Genomic DNA, 23,064 nt, shown 5'->3' with positions numbered 1-23,064 from the left:
GTGTCTCAGAGTGAAAGACCATTTCCAAAATAGCAATTCCTAAATGAAGATCTCACTTTTTCTCTCTGGGCCTCAGCTTCCTCTGTAAAATGAAAGGAACAGACTAGATGATTCCTCCTCAGCTCTTCCATTCCATGAAGCAGGCCCTCTTAGTTATAGCTGGAATCATATCATCCAGAACAATGTTTCCTGGGATGAAGAAGGAAGCTTTGCTTAACTGAGAAGTCTGTTTCTGATTAGAAGGGTACCCAGCCCTCCAAAGCCCTAGGGCTCCAACACAACCTTTTAAAAATTCTCCATTATAATCTTTCCTCCTTGGAAGGAAAGTATTGAGTGAGGGTCTCCTGTACAGTAACATAGTTAATGGATCTGTTTTCTTAAGTAGAAATTTAAAGGTCCTGACAATGACTCTCAGAATTCAGCTTTCATTTCCAGGATTATGAACATATCTAGATCATGGGGGAGAGGGGAGGTTAACCTTTTTAGATCACAGATCTCTTTGGAAACTTAGAAAAACCTATAGATCACTTCTCAGAATAATGCTTATAAAGGCATTAAAATATGTAAGAGTGCAAAGGAAATTAATTATATTGAGATTCAATTATCAAATGAAAAATAGTTCATGGATCCCAGGTCAAAGACTCTCAATCTAGATGAATTCTGGTATTTGATAAAGAACCACCAAGATACAAGCATCATGAATGTATACTTTCAGAATTATCACTTTAAAAAGTTATCCATAATTGATATAATATTTATAATAATAACAAATTCTTATCTGGCCATAAATATATTACATGTAATAGGAAATACATATGGATAGTGCTATATGCTTTAAGGAGGGCAGAGTGGAGAAAAGTTTCTGCTGAGAACAGAAGAATTAGAAAGAAAGATGACATAATTTGGTTTTGGGGAAGGTAGAGCAAGATTTTCATTGAGCAGCAATGAAAAGAACAATTGAATATAACTTTAAATATGGGTGGTAGAAGTAAAAGCAGGAATCAAGAGAGGAAATTATTTGAGGCAGAGAGGGAGAGGGAGAAGGAGAGGGAGGGAAGGAGAGAAGGAGAGATACAATAGGTCTAGGGAAGAAAGCAATAAAACTGGGGTTTGGGTGGTGTACAGAGTATCTGTTGTCCCAAATTTCTGTTAAATACATGGGTCACATACACTAGTATCACAGCATTGAGGGAGAAATAGAACCCAAAGGCAGAAACACTCATTACCTGGCCATGACAGAAGACGTCTATGGGAAACAGTGATTATTATAAGAGGTTTGTGAAAAACAATGTAACTGGGGCAGCTAGGTGGTTCAGTGGATAGAGCACCGGCCCTGAAGTCAAGAGGACCTGCGTTCAAATCCGGCCTCACACCAACCACTTGACACTTACTAGCTGTGTGACCCTGGGCAAGTCACTTAACTCCAATTGCCTAAAAGCAAAAAAAAAAAACCCCAAAAAAACCCAATGTAACTTCAAGACTACATGTGATGCAAATATGTTGCACAGAACGTAACTTCTTATGACCTTGTATAAACTGTGCATAGGAGCCCAGTGTAATTTGTAGGGACCACAATTTTTTTTGATAGGGAAAAATATAGAGTGGAGTACCCCTATTCCCACTGAATTAGTATCTCCTACTGAAAACAGCCTCAGGTACCTGCTGAATCTACCACTTCCCAATCCCATTTGGAGATTTTTATAATCTGGCCCAGCTGCCCTGAAGAAAGGTAGAAGAAGGAAAAGAGACCATCAGTGCCTTTCTGAATACCAAATGACTCAGTGAGAGGTGCCAATGTGGGCAGAAAGCCTACTGCCTATAAGTTTGAAGAGGGTAAAAGTAAATGGCTATAGACTCACCACAAGCCGACCCAGAGATTTAAACTAATTTGTGTAGTCCAAGAAAGAGAATTTCTGATAGTCACTTAGAGAGACCTTTGTTGTAAAGAGGATTGTTCTGAGACCTGGGCATAAAAAATACAATGTTTCAAAAGAGGTAATAAAAAAGATATTTCAATGGTTTGAATTCATGACCAATCATTTATTCACCTAATAAATATTTCAAGAGATGTAAGATTCATGTATGAAAGAGCTGTATAATATGGTTATCTGAGAATCTTCAGAAGTCACTTCAAAGGTCAGCTCCTTAAGAGCTAGCAGCTAACAGCATCTGCTGAAGGAGAGCTGAATGATGTGAGCCATGATGTAAAGTTGAGCAATAATACCACTGAGAAGGACTTCCCTACCAGAAAGGGAGGACAGTGATAGTAATGGAATACCAAACAAGAAGTATCACTACAAGAGAACTTCCAGCCAAAAGAATACTTATCTATGTGGAGGAGAAAATTCCTGCCGCCCCTTTCCTTGGGGACAGTACTATAGGATAGTACTATATGTCAGGGGTTATAAAGGTTCCTGGTGGAGAGTGTTACACTGGAGGTAGAAAGCTTGTGCTTTTCTGTGGGCAGACATACATATCTTTTATGTGTCCCTTATTGTATATAACTAAACTGTTTTATGTTTAGAAATATTATAAGCTTGAATGTTTTTAAAGAGGGTTGGTAGCTTCCCTTGGAGGACTGCCATATGCTTAATTTCACTGGATTCCCAGCAAAATGGGAGTCCAACATATACGTAGAACTTTCATGTCAGGAGAGAACCTTTAACATGAGGCTTTACATTTGAATGCCTAGAGATTAATTAATTAATTCATTCAGTAGATATTAATGTTGTGGCTGCCCCATGAAAAGTACAAGGAAAGGAAACTGAGAAAAGTTCTAAGACTGAAAAAGAGGATAATTTCTTCTACTTCACTATTCAACCCAGGATTTGAATAAGGGGGAAAAAGATATTGCAATGGTTTCAATTCATGACCAATCTTTTATACATCCAGTAAATATTTTTGAGCACCTATTATGTGCAGAACTTTGTGGAAGAATAAACAGCTGAATAAGAAACAGTCTCAAGACAAAAGGGATTGATAGTTCACGAAGAAGAATAAGATACATCCGGGAATAATCATGACACAAGTTAGAACATGTAAGTACAAAAACAGAGCTTAAACCAAAGTGTTAGGACAGTTGAGTGAGGGAGTAAGAACCAAATTGCTTTAGGGGAGGCAATCAAGGAAAGCTTTGTGGAGTTTAGCTGGGTCTTAAAGGATGAATGGGACCTGAACAAGTAGCCAAGGTGGGAGAAGAATATTGGAGACTGATGAGAACACTACAAAGACACAGAGATAGGAAGCCCAGGTTGTTTGATGAGTGACAAGACAGTGTGTTTGGCTGAAGTATAGGCTATAGGAAAGGGCTGGAAGATTCTGTTTCAGCAACTCATGGCAGGCTGCAAAGCAGCAAGCATACTGTCTTCTGGATGGTGAATCTGGTTGAAATATCCCCTCCCTCAGATGCTTTCTGTATTTGTGTTGGACAAATCCCAACCTCTCTGGGCCTCAGTTTCCTTATGTATAAAATAAAGGGTTGGACTAGATGGTGTCTGTGGTCCTTAAAGCTCTATGTCCTTTATGATCCTTTATTCCACTGTTACTTGTAACATTGGATATACAGGGGGGAAAGTAGATAGAAACAACAACAACAACAACAAACAGAAAATGATTAGGATAGGGCAGACACATTGAGTGGCATATTATGGAATAGTTTGAATCTCATTTTAATTGAGGGATAAGAATTCAAAGAGTAGCCGTTCTTTCACTGCCTGTTCTGAAAACCTATCAGCCTTTCAAAGGAAGTCTGATGGGGGATAGATTCAGGCATAGCCATCTGCCTGCATTGCCACCTGCAGGTAAAAAATAAAATCCTTCAGAACATAAGTATACTGAAAAATAAAGCTGCTACAGACTGATGATACTATCTCTTGTGTCCCTCACTTTTGGAAGAAATATGAGTTAATTTTTTAAAAAAATCATGTAGATTTCCATTCCATTCTTGGTATATCATATTATCTAAATTGATAATCCAATTTAAATTTGTGTCTGACTTTTAAAAAGTTAATGCACAGTTACCGAATTAAAACCTTAAAAATGGACAACTATCTCTGCTCTTGTTCATATCCAAAACATGTAACCAAAATGCAAATTCTCTCTCCTTGAATATTTATCACAAACTAAAATCTAAGAACAGTAAAATCTTTGGAATTTATGCAACATACTTCAGGCATGACTGAAATAGACAGATAAAAACACATGTGAGTTAAAATCTAATCTAAAGTGGGCATTTAGCTTAAATGTATGTATTTGAATGTTTAAGAGCAACTTCTTAAATGGATACCAGCCACTTTAACGATGGTCGTTCATAAACCCAGATTTTCAAACTGTGCATTTGATTGTGTCCTTAAAAATGGCCTGAACTGATCTCAGTTTTATTCTAGTAAAATTGGAAGAGCAGAGTGAACCCTCTGAAATAAAACACTTAGGCAGCTCAACATAAATAAAATGGAAAATGATAATGATAACACGTAATGGGAGTCACTGCCTACAGGATGCTTTTTATATCATGCCCTAGCAATCTTCGATAAAAAAATTAAGACGATGTTGTACCTTGCCTTCTCTAATTGCTACCCATGGAATATAAGAAACCTGAAAAGGAAATGGTATTTACACTGCAGGGAAGCTAAAGCTGAAGAACTCAGGAGAAGTGCCACAGCTTAAAGATGTTACAAAGCAGATTTTCATGTCTGCCAATCTACTGTACCTTTAACTTCTTGACATCTTTTCTTTCCTAAAAGAAGTGGTTTGTGTTGCTGCAGTTTTCATCCTCAAGCCACAGAATAAGAGAATGGCTTTGGCAAGAGAAAGAAATTAAGCCCTTTTGCACTGTGGCTGCCTTATTTCTTTTTCCCCTTCCTTCTCACCTTACCGCTGTCCTTGCCCTTGTCTCTCCCATCCTATTCCCCTTCCCCCTTCCTTTCCCTTCCCTTCCTTTTTTCTTTTCTTTCTTTCTCTTCTTTCCACTGTTATTAGTATAATGTTATGGAGGAGGGAAAGAACAGGATTGTTCACAGGACATACAGGGTAAAATGAAATAATGCAAGTGAAATCAGCATTAAAGGACTAACTAAAGGTAATACTTTTTTTTTATTAGTGTGCAGAATGTTCCCAGGTAGTCCTGCCAAAACCAGAGAGGATCCCAGTTCTTAAATTGTTTGGCCATTAAAATGTGGTCACCCTTCTAAAATTCTATTTGACCACTACCTCGCTTGTTTGTTATTTTGCTGATTCATGATCCCCCAGACTATTGATTTTTAAAATGTGATTTGCTTACTGATGAGTATTGTATAAACATGATATAAATGTATCCCCTAAAATGTCCTGAGAAGTACTTCAGGAAAATGAGGAATAAATAGATGGTTCTTCTCTTGTCAGATTTCCTGTTGCTCTGTCACTTCAAAGCAGATGCCAAGGATTGTTGGGCACCCTTCCCATCCTTTGCATAGCTTCCCTTCCCTTCACTCTTCACCTTCTTTCTCTTTACTTTTCTTGCTCTACTGTTCTCCTATTTTTCTGCTTCCCAAAGTCTGAGTAGGTACACAGTGAAGGGTGCCTTAAGGATAATTGATCTTTCACTACCTATTAAGTAGGTAGTGTTTAAAAAATTCAATATTTTAGATGAGGAAACTGAAGTTCAGAGAGATTAAATAGCTTTTTTATATATATGTTGCCCCTCCCTCCCCCCACCAAAGAAGGCAATCTCCTAAAAGGAGGAATTATTTCTCCTCCTCCTCCTCCTCCTTCCTTTCTTCTTCTTCTTCTTCTTTTCTTCTTCTTCTTTTCTTCTTCTTCTTCTTCCTTTCCTTTCCTCCTCTTTCTCTCTATCTCTTCCTCCCTCTCCTCTTTCTCCTCCCTTTCCTCTTTCTCCTCCCTCTCCTCTTTCTCCTCCCTTTCCTCTTTCTCCTCCATCTTCTCTTTCTCCTCCATCTTCTCTTCTTTTCTTTCTCCTTCCCCTCTTCCTCCCCCTCCTCCTTCATCATATTCTTGTACTAATCACAGTATCTGGCATATAGTAGGTACATAATCAATGCTTAATTGCTTAATTAAAAGACACATAACTAGTAAGAATTAGCACTGGGACTGGAAAAACTGTTCTTTTGACCTCAATTGCAGCAGTCTTTCCACTACAGTACATTGCTGTTCTATTTAATAATTGTCTTTCGTTGGCTTGAATGAGTTCTGGCACCACTCCAGAATGAACAGCCATTTCCCTTTTCAACAATTTTGTACAAGAATGCAACTTTACTTCTTTAGTAATTAAAGAAATGCTGTCCAATAAATGCCTAGATATTGATTTTTAGGGAGTGGGTTTCTATTTTATACAGCACACAAAGTCATTTCTTTATGTGTCTCTCAGAGAGAACTCATCAGGTTTTAAGTCTGTGAATGGATTTTCTATGAAAGAAGAAGAGCACTTGCTTTTATTTTCAGTGAGAAAACAAACTACAAATTAAAGCATGGTTGCACATAATCCCAGGGACTGGGGAGGCTGAGGGTGGTGAATCTCTTGAGGTCAAGAATACTGAGGTGCAATAAGATGAGCTCTAAGTCTGATATCAATATAGTGAGCCCTTGAGAGCAGGGGGCTAAGGAAGAGCATCTAGCCCAGGCCAAAAACAGAACAGTTCTCAAAGCTCCCAAGCTGAGTAATAGTGGGATCAGTCAATGAGTAGCCCCTATACTTCTAGTCTTGGTTAGATGAAGAGACCTCATCTTTAAAAAATGTACTGGATTTAGAGACAGGAGAACTGGGTTCTGATCACTACTCTAAAATGTAACTTATGATGAGTCATTTTACATCTCTGATCCTCAGTTTCCTCATCTGTAAAATGAAAATACTACCTGTCTTAAATGATTGTCTTATATGGAAATATAATTTAAAATACCATGTACATATTTTTATGCTTAAAGGAAACATAATAATAAGAAGAGTTGTAGTATCTCTTTTTCTACAATTATTGAGTGACTGAAATAATCTTTATAGCATGGTTAAAGTACAATAAGGGGCTACGTGTGCAATTTTATAGAAATGGACTACAAAATAATAATGTTGCTTCCTGGTTATCTAGATTAAAAAAAATAGATTTTATTGATATTTTTGTTTTTTTCTAACATTTCCTAGATTCATCTTGTTTCCCGTTCTTTCTATGCTCCCATAGAGCTATATCTTATCAGAAATAATTTATTAATGGAAATAAGCAAACTGATCAATATTGATCAGTTGAACCCTCCACCTTTGCAAAAGAGTAAGGTTAAATGTATTCTTCTATTTCTTCTTTGGGATCAGGCTTGAGCTCTGTTATTCTGTAACATTTATCTGTACTTTTTGTGTGGCAGTTGTTCATTCCATTTACATTTATGGAATGGTGTTTATCACTTTCCTTGCTTTGCTTAGGTCATTTTTTTATGAGGTCATCTAAGTATATGTTGTACTTTTCTTTTCACATTATTAGTATAATATTATGGAGGAAGGAAAGAATGGGGTTGTCAAGATGTCCAGGCAGCATTATAAGGGAATGAGACCTTGTCCAGAAACTGGGCAAAGTGACTTTCCAGCACAGAGCAGAGCAGGAATTACTTGGGGTCATTTGGGAAGCTTTAGTTTTAGGCACATCTTCCCTTTAAATGCCAATGCAGTACTAGACACCACCAAATCCTCAAGCTGTTGCTTTATGCCTGACTAGCAGAGAGGAGAGTACCCTTTAGAGCTGGAGCTTCCCCAAATGTGACAGGGCCTCTAAATGCTCTAGTACACACCAGGTAACTTCCAGCCACACAATTCTATGACGTGTAGCCTGCAGCCTTAAGGAGTGTGAGAGAATAGTTTTGGAGAAACAAACAACATGATGATTTAGGCTGGGTTTTTTTAAAATAAATACTTAATTTTCTGTGCTTAAGATTGGGTGTTGTGCTTAATTCAGGATTTGATGATTAAAACTGGAGATCAACCAAAGGGCATTAGAGAAACACTTTGTGGTTTTGAATGCTATTAATGGAGTGAGTGAATGAAATGAATAATACTAATAAAGAATTGTGCAGAGGAATTATTATAAAGAATGTCATCAAAGAGATGAATCACCAGGGGAGGAAAAAAAATGGGTTGATCATTTAGTGAAAAAAAAGTGTGAAAATCATTTGTATTCATATAATACTTTAAGGTTACCTGTGGTTCACATATATTTCCTCATTTTATCCTCACAACAAACTTATGTGGCAGGCATTATAGCTATTAGCACCCCCATTTTGTAGATGAGGGAACTGAGGCTCAGAGAAGTGAAATGATTTGCCCATGTTCACACAGTTTCAGTTTGAGGTAAGGTTAGAACTCTGGTCTTCCTGCCTCCCAATTGTGCACTTCACCCCCTATGCCACATTGGATAACTGAAGGATGGCCTGTCTGCTCTATTGTAAGCTAAATAAATTCAAGAGACCTAGAAGAAATCCCTCAGATGATGCTCCCCCCTAGAAAATTCCAGGTAGGATATGGATAGGAAAGTCTACATGGATGGTTTTCCTTTACATCATTCAAGAGAGTACTCTCATCAATGAGATAAGAAGTCTATCAAAATATCAAAACTTTTTAAAAGTAGATATTCATTATATTAAGAGAGTCTTTAAAGTTTGAGAGCATCTTGAGAATCTTCAAAAATGTTTTACTTTTCCTGACCTCTTTTCTATTGTATTGATCCCCTTGGTTATGGCTATCTTCTCCAAGAGGCTCATACTTTGACAGCCCACACTTGTTAACTTCTGCACTTAATACAGCTTTAGAGGAAATGCTTTAGAGAAGCTGGTTTAGGAAGGTGGTTAATGGTTTTAAGGATTTGCTAGATAATGCATGAAAACTCCAACTTGCCCCTTTGTTTCTCTGATCATGGAACCGTAGGAATCCTCTTTTCTCCTAAGTGTAGAGCTAAATACAGAAGAGCCAGAAAATCAACTTGTCTGTCAAATTCTGTGGTTGACCACAGGTTCCTAAGACTTTGGAAATGACATGAGAAAATAGAGAAAAGTACAAGCACTGGGATATGAAGCTAAGTGTGACTAACTGCAAAACCACTTATGTGCTCTTCAGAATCGATTCATTGGAAACAATGAAAAGAACTCCCTGCTAATCAATCACAAGTCATTTCACTCTATGAGTAACCTACTAGTTTGAGTAATTTTTTTCTTTATTATTTTTGTAATTTGATTAATTTTCTACCTTTACATCTCATTTAATTTGTTGTGTGTGTAAAACAACTCTATCACATGAAATTTAAGTTCTATTAATGTAACCACTGATTTATGGATTGTCTTTTTCCCCACTGCCCACCGTCAAATGAATGTTTTTCTCTTGCTGCTCCTCTGGGGTTAGTAAAGCTATGAAAAAAGAGAACTGTACTTTATTCAGCTTGACACGTCATCGATACTCCCATCAGCTAAATTCTGACTACAGAACTAATCAATGATATCCCTGTAAGAAGTTGAATCACTAAGGTGGAATTGAACAATATTGTTCATTCAGGCCCCTAGACAAGTCTTTCCACCACCCTGCCATCCCTCAGTCCCAGAATGTGGAAGAGATAGGTACCAAAATAGGTACTAATAGTCTTCTCTGAAGCCAAAAGAAAAAGTGTTCAATAACAAATAAAAGCCACAGTTTAATACATTCTTAGAATACCATCTATTTGAGATCTAGAAGACGTTAAAAATCATTGAGTCTCCGCCTCATTTTTACATATAAGGAAACTAGGAGATAAAATGACTTCTTCAAGGTTATTCAGCCAGTAAATATCACTGAAGTGGATTATGAACCCAGGCACTTCTTTTTGATTACAAATCCAGTGCTCCTTCCAAGAGGAAACAGAATTGTGGATATTAATTTAGAACAGCATGGAACTTGGGAAGATTTAAGGAAGAGGCAGTGTGATGGAGTTTAACATGTAAGCCTTCATACTTTTTCCCTTGGTGGCATAGAGAATGGATGTGAAGCAGTGATTGGACCTAACCTAAACCTAGTTTTCATCAATAGCTGCTTCCCCTAAAATTATCTGATCAATTCAGACTAGTGTCCTGGTTTTTCTGCTGTGGATTCTCATTATCTCAGGAACGCATAGGTTACTTGGATCTAGACAAGCTAATTCAAACAACTGGATAAGACAAAGTGGCTTTTTGACACTGTAGGTGAAGTCCTTCCTGATTCTCCCAGTTCTGGGAGTGTTCTGATTATTGTTAGAAAGAATAATACTAACAAAACAAGCAAATGGCTAGAAGAGATTGTCCATTGGGTTTAAAACTTATATGAACTATGGGGGAGACATCCATTAGCTGATGTGTTCTCATGTCAGGTTTTTTTTTTATTGTTGTTTTTTAGGCTATTGGGGTTAAGTGACTTGCCCAGGATCACACAGCTAGTAAGTGTCGAGTGTTTGGTCTAAGGCTGGATGTGAATTCAGGTCCTCCTGAATCCAGGGCAGTACTCTATCCATCACACCACCTAGCTGCCTCCTCATGTCAGTTTTATTTCTCTGTGTTCTGTTTCAAATACCACTCTTGTATGTCTATGCTTTCTACATTCAAGTATATTTTCCAACCCCTTCCATTGAAAGTGTTTTTCATTTCCTTGTTTATATGACCTGGAAATAGATAAGGGTATAAAGGATTTTTGATAGCATTTATCATTATTATCCATTAAATCTAATGTGTTTACCTCAGGGTGTGGATGTGGCAGAAAGGAAAATTTAGATTTGATATAAAGAAAAAAATTAATTTGAGTTATTCCAAAGTGGGCTACCAAACAACCACATAGTAACTACCCATTTGTCATCAGACAACCTAAATTGGTACTTCATTTATTCTCACAAGGGCCTGGAGTACATTAGGCAAATTAATACAAGCACAAGAAACATAAAAATATCACCAAAATAACTATGGATTATATTTATGAATTAGAGAAGAGACAAAAAATAGAAACATTAACCAAAAGCTCCAACTTCATTGTTGCATTGATGGACCAAGACTCAACCAACATGATAGGGCTAACATCACTTGATTATGGTACAAAAATGTACCATAATCAAGACCGAATCACAAGCTGGCAGAAACTTGGGTAGTATGACTCACTCAATTGTAAACCAATGCAAGCTAAATAGACATAGAAATAGATTGGGAGGCAGGCCAGTCTTTTCTCTCCCAGTGACTAGTCTCTCCCAATGACCATATTCCTTAATTTATCTCTGTCTTTGTTATACCAGTCTTAAAAAAAAAAGTGTAACACACCTGCTTTTTTTTTACTTCTAAGAGATGTCATGAAAATATGAGCTACTGTATGTATAAGTACTTCGGGTTCTTTGAAGGAAAAGTACAACACAAATTCAAAGCCTAATATTATTAAGTGACAGTAAGGATTAGGTTATCAGAGGAAAAGGGCCATATAGCAGGAGCAAACAATTCTACGCAATTAGATTTTGAATTTCTTGAGAGTAGGGGTTCCTTCCTATATTTATCTTTCTGCCCTCTCCCAGAGCCTACAAAATAAGTGGTTTGGAAACTCTCTTTACCAAAAAATATGATAATTAGTTTATAACTATTAGATAAATTCTACAGAATTGTTCCAGAGACATAAAGTTTAGGTGTATTGCCCAGAGTAACACAGCTAGTAATTGTAAGGGATGGGATCTGAATTCTAGTCAAAATGATTCTAAGTTCGGCACTTTTTCTGCTACTCCTCAGATGGGCTCAATCGATGCTTATTGATTTGTTTTAAAAATGGAATGTGTTTCAACTTGCTGATCTGATTCTCCATTACAATAATCACTTTTTTAAAAAAATCTCTACACTCTATAAAAGATAGAACAATGAATTTCCTTTCAAGTATTTTGACCACTTTAAATTTCTTGTATTCTGTGATCAAGGTCACATGAGTGGAAATTCCAAGGATAAATATTAAGATAAGCAAAAATAATTTTAGAAAGAGCAGTGAGTGTAGATAGGTATATATGTTATGATATTTATATTTGGAGTAAGACAGATTGTTATTGAAATACTAGAATGGACATACTATTATTGATTCAGAATTTGATGCTTCATGTCATTTATTAAAATGAATAAAGATAAAAGGGCCAAACACATTTCTGTCCAGTTCTTGCATTGAATGGGCCAAGATTTGATGGAAGATGATTGTCACATTCAGCCTACTGGTCCTTATTGGGTTGTTGGCATTTTTAAAGTCACTCAAAAAATTTAAAACCTAATGAATAAACATTTGATCATGTCTTAGCCATATATGCTTTTTCTCCTTGTTAGGACATATATTTGCAATGCTAGGTGGCTATATTAATGATTTTTTTTGTTTGAATCTGTGATTTCATACATGAAGGGAAGTCCCAGTGAAGAAACTCCCTTTACCAACCAAGTTGAGCACTTTTTCTTTAATTTATTGGATAGCTGTCTGTAACACTGAAATATTAAATGACAACCAGTATCAGACAGTCAATATATCTCAGAGGTTGCACTCAAAACCAGGTCATCTTGATTCTGAAGCTATCTTTTTGTCCATTGTACTGCTTTTCATATAAGTTCAGTCCTTTAATAATGTAACCATTCAGCAAAATGAACTAGACTATATTTGGAGATGTCTGACATAGATGTATAGACTTGGTATCTAAATTTGTTTTTCTCTCTATACCCCAAAATATACCCAACTGTGAACAATTCAAATAACTTTCAAAAGGAATACCAATTCAGAATTACATAGGCCTTAAGGTTTACAAAAACATATTCCTTATGACAATCCTATGAGGTGGGCATTATAGGCATCTTTATTCTAATTATCTAGATGAGGAGACTGAGTTTTTGTGAAGCCAAGTGCCTTGCTGTAGATCACATAACTTTCAGATCTCATATTCCAACCCAGGTTATCCTGACTCCAAGTCTCATCTATTGTACCACATAACAGAATCCAAAAGAGAGAAGTCCTCCAAAATCCTGATCAGAAGCCTCAAAACATTATACATTAAATATTATATCTTTGTTGTGAACATTAATATGAAAAACATTCTAACAATACCAAGGCACAGATTTCCAATATATCAGGTGCATTTACAGAATGGCTTGAAATTCACCACTTATTAGAGGAAGCACATGATCTGGGGAGACATAGTAAGGGAATCTATCACTGCCTAAGTCTGGTGCTCAGCCTTGGACTGAGTTACGTATTAATCTTAATAGAATTCTCCTTGCAATGGGACAAAGAATAAGAGAAAACACATCCAGGATTTATTGAGCATGAGATAAAAATCCATTTGTGTTAGGCTATTTGTCTTTTGTAATAAAGGACTGGGCGGGGGAGGAAGGAAAACAAAATTGGTGTCAAGATCTTTATTCTACTCAATCCGTGATGGCTGGAAGATAAATATGGTTGATCTAAAATGTATCACTTTGGATGAAGTGGAAAAGATGAAGAGCCAGAAAGTATCAAACAGGCAGAAAGAGGTGTGGAATAAGTTTAGGGGGATATCAGTACAATCAGTACTATCACTGAAGTTTTATTGACTTGGGTTTATATACACACTGAGAAGTCTAATCATTTTTAAGAGGAAAAAAATGTTGAAAAATGGGGATTCCTCATGTTTGCCAAGTTTGACATATCATAGATTTTTTTTCTCATTTGTAAATAAAAGCATATCAATGACAGAGAGATATCAATCTTTGCCAGATCTCGACATTTATATAAATTTTATATAAAATTGTCACTGAGATTAAAGAATTCTACCATTTTCCCTAAAGTCACCTGAAGAGGGAGCTAATATCTCAACTTCATTCCTTAATATCAGTGTTTTTAATACTTTTAGATGGAATAATAAGTTTAGAATTGAAAGCCACTCTAAAGGTGACCTAGTCCAATTTCTTAATTTTACAGATGAGGGAAATGAGACCCCAGAGAGGTAAGCAATTTGTTCCCAAGAATTTGAATTTAGGTTCTCTGACTATAAGTCTAACAATTCTTTTCATGGTTTATAGGCTTATAGGATTTAAAACTAGAAGGGAATTGAGAGATAACTTAGCTCTGCAATCTCATTTTAGAGATGAAGGAAAAAGAAGCTAAGCAACATTAAAAAAAAGTACATAGGAAGTAAGAAGCAGAGATAGGATTCAAATCCAAGTTTTTTGAATCTAGGTGGAGGGCTCCTGCTACTATGTCATACTTCTTGGCTTCACCTTAAAAGTGTACCAGTTAGGAGAGACAGAACAGTTTGGGACCAACAAAGTGGTGCAATGGATAGAGCACTGAGCTTGGAGTCAGAAAGTCGTGAGTTCAAATGTGGCCTCAGACCTTACTCATTTTGTGACCCTAGGTAAGGCGCTTAATTGCTGTTTGCCTCAATTTACTCATCTATAAAATGAGGATAATAATAGCACCTGCCTCACAGGGTTTCTGTGAGAGTCAAATGGCATAGCACCTGGCACATAGCAAGTGCTATATCAAAGTATTATTATTATTGTTATTATTATTAATTATTGTCCTAGACAAGGAAAAGGAAACCAAGAGCGATCTGACACAATGGATAATTTTATCACATAACATGCCTTATTTTATCTTTTAAAAAAGCAGTTAATCAGAGATTTAGAGTAGCAGAGACCCTAGATTAGACTCTAATCTAACCTTCTCACTTTAAGACAAGGAAACAGAGGACTAGAAAGGGTAAGTGGCTTTTCTCAAATCATACAGTAGTAGCAAGTGACAGGCAGGATTTAAGCAGATCTTTTTACTCTAAAGCTAGTTGTCTTGCTTCTGACTGCAAATGGATATAATGATGATGATGATAGTAGTGGTGGTGGTGGTAATGGTGGTGATGATGATGGCAATAATAATAGTAATAATGATAGTGTTTACATAACACTTTAAAGTTGCAATGACTGAAGTTATGAGGGAAAATAAAATATGAAATGCAAAGCTCTATATTCTGAAGAAGTGGAGATTGGAAATAGTTTCTCAAAGTTAAAGGGACATTGGGCAAAATTAGTAGTTTTCCCTAGTTATATTTTGAATTTCTCAAGGACAGGGACTGATTCATAAATTTTTGGTCTCTCTTAAAGACATACTTTTCAGTTAAGGCCAGACAGTTATCTAAAGCTATTTGCCTTACTACCAGGAAGTAGGTTGAATTAAAAATTATCATCTAGGGAACAAAGGCACAGTGACTTCATTCCCTTAAGCCCCCCATCCCCACTGACCCCTTTTTCCCTGAACATCAGTGGGTATATTGAATGAACTGTTTATTCATCCAGCAAACAATTATTAATCACCTATTTTTCTTAATGAAGCACTGTACTAGATACTGAGAAGCTCCCAGTCTTGAGAAGATGTTCAAAGGAAGAAAAGATACTGAGTTAATAGAGTCATCTGTTCATTTAGGCATTATGAGAAATAGCATTATTCTACATACACATGTATCTTCTATTTATTTTTTCTCTACCACAATCTACTGGAGAATTGAGATACTTATTAAAAGTACCCTTGGAAGAAATAGCTTTCATCTGAATTACCCTGGTATGATTGGTTGATTAGGAAAATTATGTTAGCTCTTCACTTTTCTATCATAGATCAAACCTATGGCATACCTTCCACAGTTAGCAGAGCACTTTGAGTCGACTTAAAAAAATGGAACTAAAATAGCAATTTACCCTTTTTGTATTTTTTCACCACTGAATCTGAATTCATTAAATTTCTCCTGCAAAGATTATTTTTAACATTATCCCCAATACTCTCAAATTTACTAAATTATTAAAAATTTTAAAATAGTAAAATTGAATGAAACTTCTATTCAAGATTAAATGTAGATTCCAATCTTTTATTAACTGCTAATTCTACACACAGTAAAAAGTACCCAAACTAGTAAGAGGATAGGTATAGATTACATTTTGGCCTTAGATTACCTTAACAAATTATGTATTGATTGATGTCCTAGAATCAAAAGCAATGGTTATAAAACTTAGATGTGGAAAGAATTTTTAGCACCATCTATTCTAGTTTTCTTTTCACTGTACATATGAAGAAACTGAGAACAAGAGACACAATGACTTACTCAAAGCTATTGAACCAATGACCAGAGCTAGATTTAGGATGTAAGTGAGCAGGGCATCGTTCAGTGACTGTATTTAGTGGTATTGATTAGTGCCTGTTAGTGATAGCATTAGGTTACTAGCATTAGGAAAAAAAAAACCTAATCAAATCATCAAAGGTATTTGTCGTTCATCTGTTTCTCAAAACCACCTGCCTTCCTCCTACTTCGTCCTAACTGCTTGTGCTCTGACGATGTAAGGCTATTTTGTCCATTCCTCCATTTCTGTTAACACATGAATTTCACAGCCAAGCATTTAGAAGTCAACCATCAGCTATATAAGAATAGTGATTAACTTCTGTGCTGCTTTTATGTTCACTGAAGATTCTATTTCAAAATTTATTCTGCCTTATCATTAGCTTGGGATCTGTAAGAAAATTGGGGAAGGAGCCCCACGATGGCATAAAAAGCCATCATTATTTTAATGCTCTTTTGCCTTAGCATTGACTAAGCATTACTTAAAATCTAGGTTCCTACTGACCTCCAAAATTACTCCCAGTCACCCCAAGCCACAATATTCAAGGTCAATAGGGGGGACATTTTCCTGAATAGATTCAAAAGATTCAGAATCAACTATGTGTCTAAGACACCTGGGCAAAAGTGGGTTACTACGGGTGAGAAGTGAGTGGTCAAAAAGTCTGGACTGCAGAGAGAGAGGAAAGAAGAGACTTTTATCCAAGAATTTCTAGGAGCTAAGGAGAAATAATTTTGGCCTTCTTTTTTGGAATTTTTTTCAATATGTTTTGTCCCTTGGATTTGCAGGAGGAGTGGGAGGGAATTTATCTCCCTCCTTTCAGTCAATATATAGAGATATATAGATATATAGATATATAGACACAGATATAGATATTGGGAGATATCTATCTAATATATATATATATATATATATATATATATATATACTGACTGAGAGGAGGGAGATAAATTATATATTTGCAATTATTAATTTGCAAATTATATATGTGCAATGCATAGCACATGGCATTTGGAACCTGTGCTTGCCTTAGAAGTCCTGGGCCTGGACCTTGGGTACCTTGCTGCCTTTTTCTGCCTTTCTGTTTCCTTTCCTATGCACAGGTCCTGAGAAATGAACATTTCCAGTCTTGGCAGTTTTCTTGGTTACCTTGAACCTGAGAGATTGGGGCAGAGGGGAGAGAAAATGCCAGGTAACAGCCTAGAATGAATTGATGTGGGTGGGTGAATAGGCAGAATCTCAGGCATTCATCAGGAGATCACCATCATTCTGGTCATTTATAGATGAGAAAATGAGGCACTGAGAGTTCAGGTGACTTCTCAATTGTCACACAGATGGTATCAGAGACAGAATTCAAAATAGGTCCCTTATCTCTACATACATAACTCCATCATATCTTGCACTTTTAAGAAAATCCAGAATATTATTCTAAATATTGACATACTACAAGATGATTATTATTTATGTTTATAAAAGCATATATGATATTTAGGAAATTTCACAGCTTGAATGTAGTCCAGAAGGAAAAAAAATATTTAAACCACCATGCCCTATGGGGACTCTGAAGTGAACCAAATGGAGGTCATTCTGCAACACTTATCCAAATACAATTCAGATTCTCTACTCGTGATCATCTAAAAACACCCGTATTCCCAAATTAGTACAACGTGTTTTTTTTCTAAACAAGACCCCAGAGATAATGTTTTCAAATACTGAAGCAGATTATGTTTAAATTCCAAGGACTGTCAGCAATGCAGTGTTTGATCTGACATTAGTTTTCACAATAAACATCTCCACCATAACCTACTTGCTTTCATGGACCCTTAGCACAACACTGAATTATTTAATTTGACCTTCTGTAATAAGACATTTCTTTTTGCTCCCCTTTCCACCTTAGTAATTTTTTTTCTCCCCTTGGACCTCATGCAGAATGTTCAATCACTTTTAATAAACATCAAGTTTTCCTGTTTTTTTTTTATGGTTATCAATGTAATGGTGGGTTTGAATAATGCGTAGGCCACCTAAGATTGTATCTCATCCTTATGGAAGTTGCTGAGTACCTGCTTCTGGGAACCTGGAGGACTGGTATGAATTGAAATTCTACATTAGCTTACCAGGTGGTTGGGAACAAATATTTTCCATTGTTGTATAGCAAAAAATCTCATAGTCTTTAAAAAAAAAAGACCTGAGTGACCGCTGGTCAAGATTTTTGTTGCATTTGTGTCTGAAGGTGAAGGATGTTTTCATTAACACTGTAAAGCAAGAAGAAAAGGCCTGAAAGACATCTCTTTTGCCCCACCTCAGACTCTCTACTCAGTATTTTGTTCAATGCTTAAACATTATTTATTCTTTTTCATTGCACCTGACTGATTGCTCCTTTACTGTGGGTTCAATACACACTCAGGGAGGTGCTCACTTTTCATAATACTAATTTTCACTTATTTTCACACTGCTTCCTCTATGCTTTCCATGTAAATAGGATATATTTCTTCAGCTAAGAGTGTAAGCGCATCAAGGACAGGGTCCTATGTCACATTCTTTTTTCTATTCCTTCCATAATGTTGGGAAGAGTATTATTCTTTACACAGTTGTCATTTGATAAAGCTGTTAGCATTATATCAGTCAGGCACTGCCCCCTGCCAGCATAATGTCATTCTGGTATAATCCATTTACTCAATCTGCATCTCAAGATTTATTACAATGAAAAGGCCAGCAGATAGATGGGTGGTGATCTTAGAGGTAAGCCACAGAGTCAGAGCTTAAGAAAGTGAAAGAGAAAAACAGATAACATCCTGCTAGCAGAGCAAAGAATTCTCGCTCTTTGGCTGCTGAGAAAGACTATGGTGCCCCAGTAGGGACAGTTTCTCCTGCTCATGAACCTGACTGATGTGAAAGGAAAAGGGTACAATGAAGGAGTGTGTCTGAGCAACTAAATAGCTCTGGTTGTAGAGGAGACCTTACCCACTGCCCTGATTTCAAAGAAGCCCCTGTGATTTTTTTTCTTTTTTTAAATCTCAGAACAATTCAGTCCATTAATTAACATTTATTTGTTCATTTATTTATTTTTTTATTAATTTATTTTGATTTATCAACAATCACTTCCATATGCTTTTGAGTTAAAAATTTTTCTCCCCCTTCCTTCCTGCCACCCTCCCCACCTTCCCCAAGACGGTGCACAATCTGATATAGGCTGTACATTTACATTCCTATTAAACATGTTTTCATGTTAGTGAAGTTGTAAGTAAAAATTAAAACCAATAGGAGGAACCATCAGAAGAGGAAACAAAAGTCAACAGAAGAGAAAAAAAAGGATAGCAATTCAACTTTCACAGTTATGATTACTACCTGCATTTTTTTCTCCATCCTTTTTTCCCCTGTTTATGCTTTTCTTTCTCCTTTGTCCTTTCCCACCCTCACTAGTGTTTTGCTTTTGACCACCTCCTCCTTCAGTCTCTCCTCCCTTCTATTATCCCTTTCCCTTTTCTTCCCTCTGCCCCCAAGGCTTCTTCCCTCCCTTCTATCCCGCCTCCCTTTTCTTTCCTCTTTTCCCTCCTACTGCCTACAGGGAAAGCTAGATTTCTATACCTAACTGATTATGTTATTCCCTTCTTGAGCCAAATCTGATGAGAGTAAGGTTCAAACAATGCTCACCCCCTCCCTTCTTTCCCTCTGCTGTAATAGGATTTTCTGTCTTTTCCTGTAATGTAATTTACCCTTGTCTGCCTCCTCCTTTCTCAGTACATTTTCTAAGATCAGACTAATCCACTTACTTGGATCCATTTAACCCACTTGATTAGATTTTTTTTTATCATTACATCAAAGTCAACTAATATCCACCCCCTTTATGTATACTCCTTTAACATGGTGTAATAACAATACAGTTCTCAAGAGTTGTGTCATCTTCCCTTGTAGGGATGTGAACAGTCCACCCTTACTAACAACATTTTGTATCTTTCTGTCCCATTTACCTTTTTATGTCTTTCTTGAATCTTGTACTTGAAGATCAAATTTTTTGTTGAGCTCTGGTCTTTTATGAGGAAGGTTTGGAAGTCCCCTATTTTGTTGAATATCCATCTCCTCTCTTGAAAAATCATGCTCATTTTTGCAGGGTAGTTGATCCTTGGCTGCAATCCAAGCTCCTTTGCCTTATGGAATATCATGTTTCCCACCCTGTCTTTTAATGTAGAAGCTGCAAGGTCCTGTGTAATCCTGACTGTGGTTCCATGATATTTAAATTGTTTCTTTCTGGCTGCTTGCAGCACCTTCTCTTTCATCTGGTAATTTTGGAATTTTGCTATTGTATTTCTTGGCATTGTCAATTTGGAATCTCTTTCAGGGGGTGAGCTGTGTATTCTTTCTATGGTTATTTTACCTTCTGGTTCTAGGACTTCCGGGCAGTTTTCCTTTATGATTTCCTGGAAGATACTGTCCAGGCTCTTTTTTGCATCATGATTTTCAGGTAGTCTAATGATTTTTAAATTGTCTCTCCTGGATCGATTTTCCAGGTCGATTGTTTTACTGATGAGGTATTTTATGTTTTCATCTATTTTTTCATTTTTTTGTTTCTGTTTGACTGATTCTTGCTCTCTCATAGAGTCATTAGTTTCCATTTGTCCAATTCTAGTTTTTAACAGATTAGTTTTTTCTGTTAGTTTTTGTACTTCCTTCTTCAATTGACCAATTGTGTTTTTAGGGATTGTTTTCTTCAGTGTACTTTTTTTCCAATTGGCCAATTGTGTTTTTTAAGGACTTTTCTACCTCTTTTGTTAGGCTTTTAAAATCCTTCTTGAGCTCTCCTAAGGAGGCTTTTTGGGCTTCAGACCAGTTCATATTCCCTTTTGATGTTGCAAATGTGGGTTTGTTGACAATGTTGTCCTCTTCAGAATTTCTGTCTTGATCTTCACTCTTTTTATAATATGAATCCATGGTACATTTCTTTTTACTCATGGTGTTTCTTTATTCCCTGGCCTTTAAAGAGATTGAGCTCTCCTGCTGGGGAACAGAGGGCACTGACCCAAGCTTCTTGTGTTGGGAGCCTAGGTCTTGGTCACTGGCTTTGTGTGCTGGGGCCTCTTATGTTGGCAATTGGAGGCTGTAGGTTTCTGGCAGCTTACCTCATGTTGGGCTGGAATCAGCAAGGCTGGAACTTTCAGGCAATTCTAGGTTGCCTGCTTTTCCTTTCCTTTAGCTTTCTTCAGCTCCTTTTAGATGGGTGCTGCAGGGCGTTTATCTGGCAGGGGCCCCTTGCAATGCTGCCTCCCTTGTTTCTGCTAATGCACTGGGAGATTCCTTTGCAGTAGAGTGCCTAGGCACCTGGTGGTTTTCTGAGCTGGTTTGCACTGGTTCACCCTGCCCTCACTGAGGCACTAGGAGGCACAGGTGTTGGTGTTTGCCTACCACCTGGACTTCAGGATCTCGTCCTGGTTGACAGTTGGAGGCTGTAGAGTTCTGATAGCTTACCTGGTATTGGGTTGGAATCAGCAAGGCTGGGACTTTAGGAAGACTCTAGGTTGCTTTCTTCAGCTCCTTTCAGATGAATGCTGCAGGGTGCTTATTTGCCTGGGGCCCTTTGTAGTGCTGCTTCCCTTATTTTTGCTGAGGCACTGGGAGACCCATTTGCTGGACTGCTGTACTGCTGTTCCCCATCTTTCTTCTAGTTCAGCTGATCTAGGGTTTTTTTTTCCTAGGGTGATATTTTCTGGCTTTTCAAAGGTTGATAGGGGAGGGTGAGAGCAACTTTTTACTCCATCACCTTGCTAATTTTTTGGTAAGGAGCTGCACCACACTCCAGGATATGGATTTATGGTAGATATTTTTCCCTTGGGGTAGAGAAGAAGCAAACCAAACATTGGCCAGATATCTTTGTCTGCTTCCTGATGGGAGCAATTCAAGGGAAAAGAAATTCTGGAGTTTGGGCCTGTGAAGTGGATGGGGGCATCATCATGCTTGGTCTGAGGATAATTTTATGGACTGATTATGCTGTTAATTAATGATCCATTTATAACTAGCTCTGACACATTTTTTAATGTTATCAGATAATGGGTTTATGCAAAGTGGAGTTTTTCTTAGCTGCAAAGAGGGACTGAAGGCTTGTGGGAGGAGGAAGCCACATAGGATGGAGGAAGTCTGGAATTGTTGAAGTCCTCAGAGAGGACAGAGACTTGGGTACATGTAGGTAGATGCTTGTCAGTATCAGTGGCTAGCCAATTGCAAAGGAAGGTGACTGCTATTCTGAACCTACTGTAATCAGCCAGTACCTAGCCTGGTTTACTGACCCCCTTAAGGAGTGATCTGTCTGAATAGAATTTGTTGCTACAATGATGTGGGATTAATTTACTTCATTCTCCCACCCTCCATTTCTTCCCCTTCCTTTGCCTCAAGCTGGCATGGCTTACTCTTAAATCTTGTTTATTTGCTGTCTGTACTTTTATAATATGTTTTGCCTCTAAGTAAAGATAAGCTGATTTTTATTGCATTCTGAGTGAGTGTATAATGTAAACACTGAGTGGACCAGTGCAATAGGACAAGAAAAAGGTGAAATGTAAGATGATTAAAGCAATCTGAACTGTTCGGGTAGCCAAAAGGACTGATAATAGATAGTATGAGTTTTGCATTGATATCTGTAAGATGTAAAAAGACTGAGAACAGGATTCTGAACCATCTTTTGCTTGTCATGAATATCTCTGGCAGTCTGGTAAAACCTATGGAGCCCTTCTTAATGTTTTTAAACACATAGAACAAAATACATATTGTATTAAAGTAAAGGTGTATTTTATCCCATTGCAAATCATGGACCCCTCGAAAACCATCTGTTCAGGGTTTATGGTCCTCAGGGTAAGAACCCCTAACCTACAAGAAGGCCTTTAATATATCAAGTAGATGCTTTGGAGGAACTTTGGGAGAGGAAGATGAGAAGCACCCAGGATGAAAAGGCATAGATGGGTTGTGATCTCCACCTGTACCTTTGAGATTATGAATCCA

Source organism: Phascolarctos cinereus, unplaced genomic scaffold, assembly GCF_003287225.1.
Source record: "Phascolarctos cinereus isolate Bilbo 61053 unplaced genomic scaffold, phaCin_HiC Scaffold_3;HRSCAF=262, whole genome shotgun sequence".
Taxonomy (NCBI): domain Eukaryota; kingdom Metazoa; phylum Chordata; class Mammalia; order Diprotodontia; family Phascolarctidae; genus Phascolarctos; species Phascolarctos cinereus.
Note: the sequence above shows the minus strand (reverse complement) of the source record.